A 13065-nucleotide genomic window follows, 5' to 3' on the forward strand; every position below is an offset into this window, starting at 1 on the left:
TCAGTTGGAGGAACCTCTCGGGGTATGCCTTTCCACCACTACCTCTTCTACCAAGGGTGTTATTAATAATAAAACAGGACAAACCAAAGCTGATCTTACTAGCCCCGAATTGGCCTCGACAATTTTGGTACTCAACACTGATAAATCTATCCCAGGAACCTCCTTGGATTCTACCTCAGATTCCAAATCTTTTGTGTCAACATCAGGGCCAGGTCCTGCACTCTCATATCAAAACTCGCAGCCTGGCGTATTCAGGGTCTACGATTAATCCTACCCTTTCCAAACAGGTCATGTATGTTATCCTAGAAGCCAGAAGGCCTAGCACTAGGAAATCTTATGAAGGTAAATGGAAGAGATTTTGCACTTGGATGCATGCTCAGGAATCAGATCCTCACATTCCAAATATTCCATTGATTCTACATTATCTAACAGATATGTTGCATAAGGGTTTATCTTTTTCCTCCATAAAAATACATGCCTCCGCTATCTCTGCACATTATAATACAGATCCTCCACTTTTTTCACATCCACTTCTGAAACAATATCTGAGCAGAGCAAAGAATTTAAGGCCCCCTAGGACACCACCCATTCCTGCCTGGGACCTCAGTTATGTCCTAGAAAAACTTACTCTGCCTCCTTTTGAGCCTGCTGCCACATCTGATATAAAGTATTTATCATGGAAGACTGTTATCCTACTGGCTTTAACTTCAGCCAGGAGAGTCTCAGAGTTACAAGCGCTCATGGCTGTGGAACCTTACGTTATTTTTCATCAAAACAGGGTTTCTTTGAGGACTAACCCTACCTTCATGCTTAAAGTGGCTTTAAACCAAACTATTCACCTGCCAACTTTTTTCCCTAATCCACAAAATAAGGGGGAGAGGATCTTGCATTCTTTGGACGTGCACAGGCAGCTTCGCTTTTACCTGGACAGAACCAAGAATATCAGGAAAACAGAACAACTGTTTGTTTCTTATGCAGCAAATTCCCAAGGCAAAGCTATTTCAAAACAGACCATTTCTAAATGGATTGCTCATGGAATCAGATTTTGTTACTCTCATCATGGAAAGCACATCCCAGGAACAATTAGGACTCACTCTACTAGAGCTGCTGCTACTTCAGCTGCCTTTCTCAGGGGAGTTACCTACCAAAGATATTTTGGAAGCTGCAACTTGGAGTTCAGTGCATACTTTCTCTAAGCACTATAATCTCCCTCTTTATTCTAAGTCTAGGACAGGCTTTGATTCTGCAGTCTTGCAAGGCCTTCTAGCCGCCCCTTCTACTCAATAACCACCACACTTTATCTCAGCTTTGGGATTCAACCCTACAGTGATAACTGCAACAGTGAAACACGATGAACATAGTACAGTTGTGTTCACTTACCATAAATGTAGATGTTCGAGTGTCTTCACTGTTGCAGTCTGGGTTACCCACCCTCCTGTCCCCTCTTATACTTTTATTGGTGTGGTTCCCTACTTCACCCTTCTGAGGTGTATTTGCTACAGGGTATGGGGTTTGTTGTATGTTACATTTTTGTTTTACTTTTAGCCTTCATTTTTGGGCACCTGACATCTGGGGCAAGAAAAACTGGAGAACATGGCATCGGCTGGGAGCTTTGTACCCCTGGCACTCTGACGTCAGGGAGGGTGAGTACACAGCCGACGCCAGACCCAGACTTTGGGATTCTGGCCGAACGAGGGCTGCCTGCTGGCAGGAAGAACCCTACAGTGATGACTGCAACATTGAAGACACTCGAACATCTACATTTATGGTAAGTGTACACAACTGCACTTTCCTCCTTCCCAGGTGGGGAAGGGTTTTTATTCAAGGATGTTCTTAGTGCCAAAGACAAAAAATGCTTGGAGACCAGTTATGGATCATTCTTTTTTAAACATGCTTGTGATAGTGCCCCATATTCAAAATGATGTCACTTTACAATATGTTGCCTCCTTTTCCTCTTCCTAGTGTCCTTGCAATATTAGAATTTAAAAATGCTTATCACATCCCTATCCCTCAAGATTTCAGACTTTAAGATTTTGTGTGTTTGGATCACATTATTAGTTCTCTGCCTTACCCTTTGTAGTGTCCACTAAACCAGAAGTGTTCAGAAAGTGTCTGGCTACAGTTGTAGCTCATTGCATGCTGTGGGGTATCCACATTTTTCCATATTTATATAACTTGCTTATCCTCAGTGTCTTTTTCCAAGTGTCTAGAATCTTGCTCTTGGATGAGAAATCTCTTGTACAATCTGAGATTCCAAGAGAACATTCAGAAGTCCATCTTGACTCCTTAACACACGATTGTGTTATGGGGATATCAACTAGACACCTCAGTTCAAACACAGGAAAAATAGATCTATATCTTTGTCAGTTTTTAAGGTTTTCCGCTCAGAGTTCAGTCACTGTAAGGGAATGCCTCAGGATGTCTTCTATGATTCTCATGATACCCCTGGGAAGACTTCACATGAGAAGGATACAGTGGTATCTGAAATATCTCTTGTCCCAGCGCCAACACCCTTTGTCTTTTCTTATGCCAGTGTTGGGGTTTGTCAGAAGAGAAATCTTTTGGTGGAGACAACAGATATCCTTAAATCTAGGTCTCCCCTTATCCCTCCTTGTTCCAAAGCAGTCAGTCACCATAGATGCTTCTGACTTTGTTTGGGAAGCAGTTTCATGAGGGATAAAGGTGCAGCATTTGTGGGACACCAAGGACAGATGCAAGAACATAAATATCATGGAAGTGATTGCCCTGATCAAGGCAACCAACTTTCTGAATCATCTTTGGGTCCCCATGATGACTTCAGGTTGTTACAGACAATACCACGGTCATGTGGTTCATCAACAAGCAAGGGGAAATCAAATTGTATCCCCTTGACCCCTTCACGCATGATTGCCATGTTGCCTTGGGATATAGCTTCACAGTGCAATCTCACTCTACAGGCATCTTACATTCCATCAGAGCAAAACTATGTGGCAGACAATCCGAGTAGGACCAGGGTAGACCATCGTGAATGGAAACTAGATCGGGGTCTCTTAAGATTTGATCCATCTGTGGCAGAGTTCCTCAAGTAGACTTCTCTGCCTCCTCTCTAAATAATCAGCTACTTAGATTCTGCTCCAAGACTCCATGCAAGAAGGCCTGGAAGATGGACACCTTTTCTTTTCCTTGGAGAGGAATATTTGTGTATGCTTTTCCACCCTTTCCACTAATATCCAGGGTAGTTCTGAAGATTCAAAAGGAATCTCCCAAGAACATTGTGGTGACCCACTTCTTGCCCAGGCAACCATGGTACTGTCTTCTTTTGGAAATGCCCAGGGTCAGTACCACAAGCTTCAACTGGATCTACTCACAAAAGAAATGGGTGTTGCTACACCCCAATATCAATCAACTTCAGTTGTCTGCCTGGATGATAGGGTGTAATTCCTTTTAGGCACCTGTTTACTGATGAAGTGCAACAGGTACTAATCATGGGACCCTTCTTATTCCTCTGGCAAGGTTCATTTATCAGCCATTTCAACATATTTGCCCATGGATCCTCCTCTTTTAATGCAGTCTCATGTCAAAACGTTTTTGAAAGGAGTTTTGCATAAGAAGTCTCTAAGAAAACCTGTCACCCCTCCTTGGGATTTTATTTTTGTTAGAAGCTAGCGCTTGCTCCAATTGAACTAGCTAACCTGGCTGACATGAGGTACTTAAGATGAAAAATAGTTTTACTGATTGCTTGGACCTCTGCAAGAAGGGTATCTGAGTTGCAAGTGCTTATGGGGAGTCAGTCCTGTCACAATTTTCACAGGGAAAGGGGTTTGTTTGAGAACTAATCCTCCTTTTATGTCTAAAGTGGTAGTCAAGTTTACTTTAAGCCAAACTACCCATCTGCCCATTTTCTTTCCTGAAGCTAAAAATGAGTGAGGTTATTCCATACCTTGGATTGCCACAGACCACTCTGGTACTATCTTGACTGAACTAAGTCTTTCAGATCTTTGGATCAGTTCATTTCTTGTGAAGGTAAGAGGGGACAACCTGTGTGAAAAGAGACCATTTCCAAATGGCTGTCCAAGGCTATTAACTTTTCTTGTACTCACCATAATAAATCTTTTCCAAGCAGGCCGAAGTCTCACTCTACCAGGCTTTGGCTTCGTCTTTGGCTTTTTGCAAAGGGTTGGATTCTAGAAGTATTGTACAAGCTGGTACTTGGTCCTCTATACATACATTTACAAAGCACTATAAGCGTGATTCCTTCTCTAGGTCCAGATCAGTCTTTTGCTAAGACCATTCTCCAGGGCCTCTTCTCTTTCTCACTCTCAAATTTAGTTAACTAAGGTAATCTACCCATACAGCTATGGCTTCTGCAGCAGTGCTCAATATGATGATCATAGTACAGTTGTATAGGTAAACTTTACCATAACATTAGATGTTCAAATGATCACTGCTGCAGTAGTCTCTCCTCCCCTTCCATCCCCATTTATTTGTTTGTTTTGTTCTTAGTGTTGTCCTTTCAGGGCTCAGCCTCCTTTTCTCTGTTGGCAGGAAAGTTCTGAAGGGCTTGCACCCAATCATGTCTTTTAGTCAGCTCATCTTGATCTGCCTGAAAGTTTAGGTGCGTGGAAGGTGCCCTGAAGTTTTGGAAGCTGGTCAGCTGTTCTATCCTTGACAGGATATAACCCACATTACTAAGGCTACTGCAGCAGTGATAATTTGAACATCTACTGTTATAGTAAGTTTGCATACACAACTGTACTATCCTGTCCAGACCAGCAGCTGAACATGGTTTGATTTTATGAAACACATCCTCAGTTTTGTTTGTAAGCAAACTGGGACACCAACTGTCAAGATTAAAGGAATCTTATCATTTGTCAAAATTGTCGACCTGAGATGCAAGTTTTCCTGTTATAAAATGTTAGTGTAAGTAGGTAACCTGCCCTTCAACATTATTACTTATATTGCTTCAGATGTTTACATTTTTTTCCTCTTATCTACACTTTAACAAGCACGTTCTCTCTCATATTCTGTTCTAATAGACCACACCTTTTTAAATTGGTTCTTGCTAGTTTATACCTTCCCTTATTACTGTCATAAGATTGTCTGCTACATGTATTCCAAAAGTACCTAGTTCTTTTTCAAGATTTATCCAGCTCTCTATTCCACAAGGGAGTCTTACATTTTGTAGGTTTAACAGTTACTAAAGGAGCATTTTCATCTATAAGTTGCTGAATGTCTGCATAGCAGCATTCCCAACTGATAGCAAAGTCCACTGAACATACACCTTTCTCCCAATTCTTTAAAAAAATTAGATCTATAAGAAGCTTGTGTCATGATTTCCTCTTACTTATGTATGTCCAGAGGGTATTTCCATGAAACAATAGCATGGTCAGATCGTATTAACTGAAGTTTGCTAATACATTCCTTAATAATTTTTTACATTATTGGTCCAAACAGTGTGTAAAATATTACCCGTCTTTGTTTTTTTTTTTTTTTTTTTTTCTTTCACTAACTGGGTATACCCATGTTTCCAACCACGATTTGCCATATCAGTTATCCCTGCAGCACATGGTGCTCTCCCACAGGACATGGGTGCATTTAGGTCTCCTGCAATACTCTGCTAGTTTTCAAATTATTGAAAAATTTAGCATTCATATAAATAAAATCCCTTTTCCTTTTTTGTCTTAACATTGTTAACTGCCTTATAACCAGTAAAGCATGAAGGTTGATTCCTTTTAGAAAACCAAGTCTTTGTTACCAATAATATATCAACTCAATCACTCTTGGTTCTAGAACTGAATAATGAAAATTTATTGTTAAGATTGTCTTAAAAATTTTAAGCCAGTGTTTCTTTCATACAACAAACTTCACATTAACTTCACTGTTGAGGACTACAGATTTTAAGTAATTTATTATCCCCCACGACCTGAGCAACTACATTTTTTTTTATTACAGATGCTAATAGCTCTGAGCCATAGTGGTGCCCTGGAAATATTAATGTTTAAATTGTAAAGTGAAAATAGTTATTTCTGAAAATTGACAGTTAACTGGAATATTTTTTGTGGCAAACACGTAAAGCCAGTGTAGACCTTTAACAAGTAGTGTGTGTTCATTATAGGAGTAACAGCTACATAATAGTTCTTTATGCAAAGAAATTAGCCACAGGTAAATATTTGCCTTCTTGCCCGTCTTCTGAGCTTTTGAATGTCTAATATGCAGCTGGACCCTTCTAAAGCTTAGGATGTGAAATGATGCGCAACTAAAAGGGACAAAAACTCACCCCATTTTTTTTTTTTTTTTTTTTTTTTTTTTTTTAATGCTGCTGCAAGAAGTGATCAGTCATAAGTCTGTCTATTAAACCTTTCCCCGTCTATGTACCAAGTTTAGGCACCTTTTTTTTCTGTCTTTTAGTCTCAATAGTGTCACACTGTTTAATCAATTAATTTAAATTTCAGCTTTTAACTGCACAGATTGCTGTTCTAAAAAGTCCATGACTTTCCCAGAAAAAATGTCTGACAAGTGCACCTGCAGAAGACAAGTCCACTCAATGACTGTATCACCTAGATACTCTGTCTTGTTTTGAAAAGAGCCACATGGTCTCCTCTTGTGAGTATTGTGTTTTCTTTAAAAGTGCTGTTCACATGAAGTTCCAAAATTTGAGCACATTACTTTAAGCACAAGAAGTTACTGGTGTGAGTCCAAAAGATGCTTGTGATTTTGTAACAGTTTCAAAGAAAGTATTGTGCAGGAAAATTCCTCACCCAAATGCAGAAATGCAAAAGATAATTTATTCAAAACTCAGTAGCACAGAGCAAGAGGGCTGAAGGCACTGTATCTAGAGAAGAGTAGGCCAGTCCACCTCTACTGTTGCACTCTACCTACTGCTTCCCAGCTTATCTTGACCCTTGGACTGACCAGGCCTCAAGCAATGTTAACATATATCCAGGCCACATTTTAATTTCCAGGGACCAGTGACAAGCGTCATCCATCACAGATTAGTCCAGTACACCCTCAAATTAAGCTGGATTATTCCAGCAGAAGGTTCTTACCATCCTTTTTCTGGGGGCTTTAGAGGGCCCACATAGCATTAGAGTTTCAGAATACACCTGTTTAGTGACAGCTTGAAACAGTATTTTATGTGAGTATTAACACCCAACTGTCATACATTGATTTCATTCACAGGTTTGCTGAGGAGTATGTGGCTACTTTGCATAGTATTACTCCACAAAATAACCTTTGGTGTCAGGGACTGTTCCTCTACAAAGCAACATTTGTCATCTTGACTAATCAGCCTGTAGCTTCCAAGACATTTGACAATTCTACAGGGTTGAGAGATTCTGTAAATGTTTGTATAGCTGTGTCAACAGGCCCTGCAGTAGTTTCCATGGATACTTCCAAGGGATAAAGATATCAGAGTTATAGATAGATATGGGAAAAAGTGCAGTTCGTAACATTGATTGGCCTTTAGTATAAATTGTATTACCCACATTAGCAGAGTACCAAAGAGCATGTGTGAGGAAGCCACATGGACTACTGTGCAACATTTTTCCACACATTGCAAAATGAATCTTTATTAAAAGCAGGGAAACCATCTCCATCCCCCCACCTTCATGGCTTATGACCAGGTTTCCTTCAGTTGCTTGATGCCTGGTTGCTGGGGGTGAGTTTGGCATAGGCTGTGGGTTTGGCATAATGGTTAAGGTTGCCACCTTATAGACACACGATACAGGGTTTGGTTCTTACCATGTGTTATTAGCTATGTTTAAAATGATGTAGTATTCTCCCCTGAAACTGCTTGTACAGTAATTACTTGAGTATTATTGTTTGACGTATTATATCTGATATTGTTGATCCTCGTTCATTCCTGATGTATGGGTATCTGTTCCAACCTCGGAACCGAGCCGGCCATCTTCCAAGCTCGCGTCAGCTACAAACTCTCGAGCTAAAACTCTTACCCAGAATTCCCCTCTCCCTGTTACCTCAGATTTCGTTTGCTGCATCACCATTCGGTCGTGTCAAGCTACTTCTCTTGAGCTAAGTACAATTTTTTTCATCATACTAAATTCTAAAACAACCTTTTCTCACAGAAAAGTTATTAGATAGTTTTATCTTACCTTAACGCATTTAGCGACTATCCTTTCTTGAATCCTTTCAATTCCTTTCATCCTCTTTACCGCAAAATAATTTCTTTTTTACCATTGTTGGTAAACCCCCTTTTCCTTCTTACCTTCGGGTAATTCTTGTACCATTGCTGGTATTTTTTCTGGTTTTCCCTTCTAACATGGCAGATAAAAAAGGTAGTCCAGGATTTAAAAGATGTTCAGATTGTGGCCATAAATTACCTACTTCAGATGCACATTCCTTGTGTAGCTATTGCTTGGGTGTGCCTCATTTAACAGTTGACCTGTCCTGCAGGATTTGTAAGAATTTCTCTAACAGGACATTGATTGAGAGAAAAAATAAATTGATATTGAAGGGGCTACTTAAATCTCCTTTTTCAGAGGCTTCAACCCCTCCAAGGTCCCGTAAGAAAAAGAGTGATGAACATACAAAGGCCAAGTCTCTTCCTTTGTCCCCTGCTGGGGACTCCCAGACCCAAAAAAGCTAAGCTTTCCAGTTCAGATTTGACTTCTTCGGCTCCAGCGCTTTCAGAACCTAGACCTTCGGCACCGAGGCCATCGACGACTTCGGCACCGAATAGCATGCCCTTTACCGTATCTGTACCGAGGGGCTCCTCAGTTCAGACTTCTTTACCAGCACCGACTGTCCAGTCGATGCAGACTCTTACGACATCGATGGATTTTTTGACACCTATCGCCTTTTCGGCTCCAACAACTTACCCGGCACCAACTACCCTCTCAGCACCGATATTTTCGGTTCCAGCCTTAGTGCCGGCAACCACTTCGGTACCGACCTTATCGTTGGTGCAGACCATGACTTCAGCACTGACGATTTCCTCGGTGCAGACACCTGTAGTTCAGTCCTTTACAGCCCAATTGTTTTCAGTGCAGACCTGTGAAGTGGGCACCGAGCTTGCTCCATTTTTTGGATAGACGTGACTCCCCTTCATCCATGTCCGTGAAATCCACTAGAAGCCTCTCTGAACACATGTTGGGTCTTGTGAATCAAGTGCTTTTGGCCAGAGGTATCCCACCAGTTATAACCTATCCTTTCTCGGAAGGTGATCACCCTTTGCCAAAGACCCCTACTTATTCTCCTTCATTGCCTTTGAAGTCTCTTGATATAGCACAATCTCCCCCCTCTGTGGTTCCCTTTATGGACCTCACTAAGGAGCTACAGTTGCCTTCGTGGCAGGAGAGTTTTGCTACGGCCCAGGATGTCAGCTGTGGTGTACGTAATTTGGTGTTTTACAGCCATCCAGGGACTTGGCAGGCTGAGCCACTTATGAGGGGGGTGACCCCTGTCCTGAACACCCACCCCTCTTCAGGTGGACCGGCCTTCCAATTAATGGAGAAGGCTCTGGGGTTGACCGGTGATCCTGTGCTATCACTCTCCTCGCCCTCTGGACAGCTATGTACACAAGTCGCTCCTGGCGGACACCGGGCGCAAGGGCCTCAGGATTTATCCCCACAGGAAGCCCCTTTTGCACTGTCTTCCCCAGCTTCTCTCTCTGTGGAAGTTCATCAGAAAAGCTCATGCAAGAGGAAGCACATGGACTCCACAGAGGAGTCCCTTACTGAAGACACAGACTTTGATGATGGGGAAGGGTCCCCTCGCTCACACTCAGGTATCCTTTGGTGATATTCTTGAAATTCTTAAACAGGTAACTGGCAACCCTCGAACCCGACCTCTGAAGAGTCTGTGTTTCGCGCCCGGCCCCCTACCTACTGGGTTACTCCACCTGCCGATGAACTGGTCCGGCTCATCATGCAGTGTGCGTGGAAGGCTCCCGACACCGTTGAGGCCATTCCCCAGAGGCCAGATAAAATTTTGTCCCCTTCTGCTACTGACCCCCATTGGTCCAAAGGTCTTCCTGTAGATGCTTTGGTGGTGGCGGCCTCAACTAAAAAGGACCTGGCAGAAGAAGAAAGCCAGACTGTCCATCCGCCCAACAAAGAGTCCCGGGCTCTGGACAGAATAGGGAAGCGTACTTTTGCATCAGTGACCTTTGCAAATCGGGTCCCTGAACTATATGGCACACTTTACGAGGCTTCAAAGAGATTTAATTTCTGAGCTCTCTGAAACTTTGGTTGGTGCCATGTCTGATGAGGTCCGTAACAAAGTGGCCTCTCAGCTAGCCACCATTGAATCGATATCTAACTCCTCCATGTGCCTGATATCTCACGCATCAGAAGGAGCAGCTAGAGCGGCAAGTTCAGGCATTGTTCTGAGATGACATGTTTGGATGCGCTTGTGTAATTTCACGGAACCCTTCAAGGCTTCCTTTCTCAACGCTCCCATCTAAGCATCTTCATTGTTTGGACCCAAAGTTAAAAGCACACTGGCCAGATGTGAACCGGATGGTAAGACCCTTTCTGCCTTGGGTGTCCATTATTCTTCCCCTCAATGGGCTTTCTCAAGAAACCAGAAGAGTGGGAAGATGTGGTACAGAAAGTCTCAGGGTCCTTTCCCTGACACACAGGCCGAGTTCTCCCCTAGAGGCAGAGGGGGAAACTCACAGGGAAGATGCCCTTTTTGGAACAGAGGGGGGGGTCTGCGTAACCAGGGTTCCAGGGACTCTTTCTCTGGCCAATCCTGCCAGCACTCCTGAAGAGCGGCCCAACTGCTTTCCTCTGGAAGTGGTTGGGGGTCGTTTCTCTTTGTAAGCTTCTGCCTGGCTAGCCATCACCACCGATTCTTGGGTACAAAGGATAATAACCAGAGGTTATATTCCCTTCGATCTTTGTCCTGCTCCCCCAACAAACTTACCCGACGTTCCACCCAGTCAAAGGGAAGAAGCAGCATTAGAGATATCAAAGCTAAGAAAAAGAGTCATCCAAATAGTCCCTCCAGACCAGATAGGATCCGGATTCTACTCAAGACTATTTTTGGTGCCAAAGAAAACCGGGAACTGGAGACCAATTTTGGATCTCAGTGTATTGAACACGTTGGAAAGAGTACAAAAATTCAGGGTGGTCACAATACAGTCTATCATTCCGCTTTTGGAAAAAGATGATTGGATGTGCTCGATATATCTTCAAGATGCATACTACCACATAAATGTGGACAAGCCATCAAGAAGATTCCTTCGGTTCCGTGTGGGAGCCAGTCACTACCAGTTCAGAGTATTGCCCTTCGGACTCTCTACAGCCCCCAGAGTGTTCACAAAGTGCACGGCAGTCGTCACAGCTCTCTTGCAACTACAAGGATTCCAGGTGTTTCCATACCTAGACGACTGGCTCATCTCCACTTCCACCAGACATCTATTGGAAGAAGCCCCGGCATACTCTCTCCTCTCCGCAGAAAAGCTAGGCATAACCATAAACTGGCAAAAATCCAATCTCATCACATCTCAGTCCACAGAATTTATAGGCATCATCTTGAATACAAAGGATTGCACAGCATCCATTAACTGATCCTAATCCTTTCAAGGGAGAAATCCACAGCTCACTCTGTTCTACAGTTGTTAGATTCCATGGCAGCCTCGATCACTATTGTCCCCCTGGCCAGGTTTCACATGAGGCTTCTACAATGGCTACTGCTCACCCAGTGGTATCCCTTTCAGTACCCTCTTTCAGCCAAGATTTGTGTAACTCACAGGTGCAAACAGGATTTAAATTGGTGGATGGCCCACAACCCGTCACAGTGCTCTTGCCCCTTCTCCCCCCAACAACCCAAGGCTACAGTGACCACGGATGCCTCCCTGATGGGGTGGGGGGGGACTATGTCAGGGACAGTACAAGGTACTTGGTCCGAAATGGAGGCCCATCCGCATATAAATGTTCTAGAGCTGAGGGTGGTGCTTCTGGCGTTGCAAGCATTCTATCCACTGCTGCTGTCTGGGATTATTGCGATACAATCAGACAACATGGCGGTGGTCTGGTACATCAACAAACAGGACAGAACCAAATCTTACCCACTCTGTCGAGAGGCCATGAGGATATGGCAATGGGCGATGGCTACCAACTGTTTTCTTCTAGCAACGCACATTCCCGGGAGTTCCAACGTGATAGCAGACAGACTCAGCAGGTGTATTTTACAACCTCATGAGTGGTCCCTGAACCCCGTGATAGCGGCAGAGATTTTCAACCACTGGGGTCTTCCTTGCTGCGACCTCTTTGCGTCCCTGACCATCTTCAAATGCATCAACTATTTTGCCCTGATTCCCCTTCCGGGACAGTCACCCAAGGATGCTCTAGTCCACGATTGGCCCTTGGGTCTACTTTATGCCTTTCCACCTCTCCCCCTCATTCCCCAGTTTCTGAAGAAAGCCCACCGATTGAAGTTCAAAGTGATCCTTATAGCACCATATTGGCCTCGTCAGATTTGATTCCCCTTCCTTTGGCCTCACCTGCTAGATCAACCATGGATTCTCCATCCAACCCCAGGGTTGATCTCCCATCTGCAGAATCTGATTCATCCCAACTTGGACAGCCCGAATCTCACAGCTTGGCTCCTCCATTTCCCTTGATTGCCAGGCAGAATGATCTTTCTTTGCCGGTACGTGACATTTTTATTGCATCTCATAAGTCTTCCACCAGAATTACTTATCTAAGCAAGTGGAAAAGATTTACCTTTTGGCTGAAAGAAAAACAAGTAGATCCTTTTTCAGCACCAGTGTCAATAGTACTGGAGTATCTACCCACTCTTTTTCATTCTGGTCTATTGGCCTCTACCATTAGAGTTCATTTGGCTGCAATATCTAATTTCCATGATGGTGTCCAAGACTCCTCTCTTATGTCACACAAATTATGCAAGACTTTCATAAAAGGTGTGAACCATCTAAAACCCCCTTTTAGAGAACCTACTCAACCATGGGACCTGTCATTAGTTCTACAAGCTTTGACAGTGCCACCTTTCAAACCAGTTTCTTCTTGAGACCTCAAATACTTGTCATGGAAAACCTTGTTTTTGGTCACCATTACTTCTGCCAGACGTATTTCTGAGCTTCAAGCCTTATGCATCAAG

The sequence above is a fragment of the Protopterus annectens genome, chromosome 3.part0, assembly GCF_019279795.1.
Source record: "Protopterus annectens isolate FY-2018-M chromosome 3.part0, PAN1.0, whole genome shotgun sequence".
Lineage (NCBI taxonomy): Eukaryota > Metazoa > Chordata > Ceratodontiformes > Protopteridae > Protopterus > Protopterus annectens.